Source organism: Sinocyclocheilus anshuiensis, unplaced genomic scaffold (genome assembly GCF_001515605.1).
Source record: "Sinocyclocheilus anshuiensis isolate Anshui unplaced genomic scaffold, SAMN03320099.WGS_v1.1 scaffold369, whole genome shotgun sequence".
In the NCBI taxonomy this organism is placed as follows: Eukaryota; Metazoa; Chordata; class Actinopteri; order Cypriniformes; family Cyprinidae; genus Sinocyclocheilus; species Sinocyclocheilus anshuiensis.
This window is the reverse complement of record NW_015540935.1, coordinates 1,171,873-1,175,062: the sequence shown is the minus strand read 5'-3', so window position 1 is coordinate 1,175,062 and position 3,190 is coordinate 1,171,873. Positions and strand designations below refer to the sequence as shown.

At 39.8% G+C, this 3,190-nt stretch overlaps 1 protein-coding gene across 1 annotated transcript in view; it reads right to left on the bottom strand.

Moving 5' to 3' along the window:
• The window catches only part of LOC107689567 (delta-type opioid receptor-like), a 19,174-nt gene that overhangs the window by 1,439 nt on the left and 14,545 nt on the right, over positions 1–3,190 (bottom strand). The window lies entirely within an intron of this gene.

Genomic DNA, 3,190 nt, shown 5'->3' with positions numbered 1-3,190 from the left:
TGAACTAGCTTTTCTGCATCAGAAACAGGTATCATGTTTCGTAACTTGGCAATGTTTCTAAGATAGATGGATGCTGTTTTTGTAACATGGGAAATGTGATTTTCAAAAGACAAGTTGCTGTCTAATATAACAACAATTTGTTTGACTGTAGAGGAAGTAACAGTACATCTGTCTAGTTGCAAATTGTAATCCAAGATATTCTGTGTACTGTTTTTTGGTCCAATAAGTAATATCTCTGTCTTATCCGAATTTAATAGGAGAACATTATTGGTCATCCAATATTTTACATTTGTAACACTCTGTTAGCTTAGATAATTTAGAAGTTTCATCTGGTCTTGTTGAAATATATAGTTGAGTATCATCAGCATAACAGTGGAAACGAATCCCGTATTTTCTAATAATATTACCAAGAGGCAACATGTATATTGAAAATAGCAGAGGACCTAGACAGATCCTTGTGGCACTCCATACTTTACTGGTGATAATTGAGATGACTCCCCGTTTAAATAAACAAAGTGGTAGCGATCGGACAGGTAGGATCTAAACCATCTTAAAGCCTGCTCTTGAATACCCATATAGTTTTGTAATCGATCTATGAGTATGTCATGATCTATGGTGTCGAACGCAGCACTAAGATCAAGTAAAACTAGCAATGAGATGCAACCTTGGTCTGATGCAAGAAGCAAGTCATTTGTAATTTTAACAAGTGCAAGAATTGGCATGGCACGGTGGCTCAGTGGGTAGCACTGTCATCTTTCAGCAAGAAAGTCCCTGGTTCGGGTACCACCTGAGCTAGAAAACTCTTCTGTGTGGAGTTGCATGTTCTCCCTGTGTCTGGAGGAAGAGGACATGCAAAGCTGTATCAAATTTTTGGGTGCTCTGGTTTCCCCCACAATCCTTGCCTGCGGGGCGTTTTATCGTACTACATTTTGTACACCTTCTACCTTATTTTAATTTTTCTCAGGTTAAGTAAAGTAAGTAAAATCTATCCTATATCATAAGCATCTAAGTTTTCATACTTACAAAACAGGTCACAGAAGACTTCTCCGTGGTCTGTTCTGCTCAAGTCTGTTCTGGCAGGTGAACTTCTTGGTTTTAAGTATAGTTTTATTGTCTACAGGTTAAATACTTTACATACAGAATACTAATATAAAAAACAAAAGCAAATCGTTTGCAAGCTTTGATTGTCAAAGGCATTAACAGCAAGGCATCTGGCACTGGAGAAGCTGTTCCAAAGAATCAGCATCTGTAATCATTGCATTTCAGTCTCTTATAAACAGCCTGTCAATTGCAATGTCTTGTGACATCATAAGCTCCCGGAATCCCCTCAGGATTTGTATATATAAGGCCTTCCATCTTCTCATTCTTCTTCGGATTCTTCTCCTATGCTGCCTTCTGCGGTTTGTCTGCAACACAACACCTGCCTCCTTTTTTCCCTCGTTTTTCCTTTTTAGTAAAGCTCTTACTAATACATGTTTTTCTCTGTCTATACTTTTCTAATAAATGCTTCAAACAACAAGTGTGGTCTTTTTACTTAGTAGACCATTTTCTCAATAAAACAATTAAAACAACAAGTGTATTTGGTTACAATACAAAATCATTACATAAAAAGAAAAGACACACTTGCAATAGGACAATTGCATAATTTCCTCAACAGGGGCTAAGCCAGCTCCCTGCATTCTTGTAGAGAACAGAAAGCAGCCGAAGGTGGTAGTACTAGTTTTCACCTCAAAAACATTTAATAGTCGAAAGTTTGGTTAGAAATTGGGTAAATTCAAAGCTATCCAAGTGTCCTGTCTCCAAAACATTCATTCTTAATTTGCAAGACCTGATGTCTTTGAAACACCAGACCCTCCTGTATACACTGACTATAAACTCAACATTACAGGAACCACACTTTTAGGTAGGTTTGAGTCCAACCTATCGTGGAGAAGAGGAGATCACATCAGCTATCCATGGGGTACCTCAAGGATCAGTGCATGGCCCTTTCTTTTCTCACTATACAGAAACTCACAGGGCATAATCATTCAGAACACTAATGCCATTCACATCAGGCAGGACCTAAGGTTAGTGAGCTGAAGATTTTTTTCAGCTTATTGGCATTTGATCAGTTTTCCGTGTACTGCCTCTACTACCTCTTTTTATTCTTGTGACTCGATACCTGGAAACATTAACCAGGCAAGTACACATAGTACACATTTTGCATGTCTTAAAGTCTCTACTAACAAGCTAATGAGATGAATCTGGTCTGTTTGTTTAGGAAGAGTTAAAAAAAGGGCACTTTCACACTAGCACGTTTGGTGCGCATCCGGGTTCGATTGATGTCAGAGTTCGGTACATTAGGCTAGTGTGAAAGATGTCATGCGAACGTGGGTGCGAACGTGGGAGCGCACTGAGGTACCGAACCCAAAACTACCTGAAGGAGGTGGTCTGAGTTCAATTGAACTCGAACTGTGGCACGGTTCGCGTGACTATGAAATCAACACGGACTCGGGTGCGCGCAGTTCAGGAAGTAAAGTAAACTGCGCATGCGCTTTAGCCAATTACAATGTATTTTCTTCAATAAAACACACACTGTATAAGTGATGATAGTGTTGCTGATTTACCTTGGATCCGAGCAAGAGTAAGCCTGCAGTGTATTCACTTGTAGCAAGTGCAAACAGAGTGGCAAATTAATGGTAATCTGCTGTCTCCTCAAAATAGCAGTCTACTTCTAGTCAGGTCCTTCAAGGCATCTTGGAGAGGTGAGGTGTCCAAGTTGCAACATCTAGCTACTGGGGTGCCTCAGGGCTCAGTTCTTGGACCACTTCTCTTCAATGTCTACATGGCATCACTAGGTTCTGTCATTCAGAAACATGGTCAACCTGTATAAGACAGAACTGCTTGTGGTTTCAACAAACCCATCATTTTATCAAAATGTCACCATCCAGTTAGGCTCATCAACTATAACTAACTAACCAAAAACTGCTAGAAACCTTGGAGTTGTGATTTATGATAAGCTGAATTTCTCAGACCAGACTGCTAAAACTGCTCGGCCCTGCAGATTTGCTTTATACAACATTAGGAAGATCAGGCCCTTTCTTTCAGAACATGCAACACAACTCCTTGTTCAAGTTCTTGTTCTATCCAGGCTGGACTATTGCAATGTTCTCTTGGCAGGTCTTCCAGCCACTTCTATCAAACCTCTACA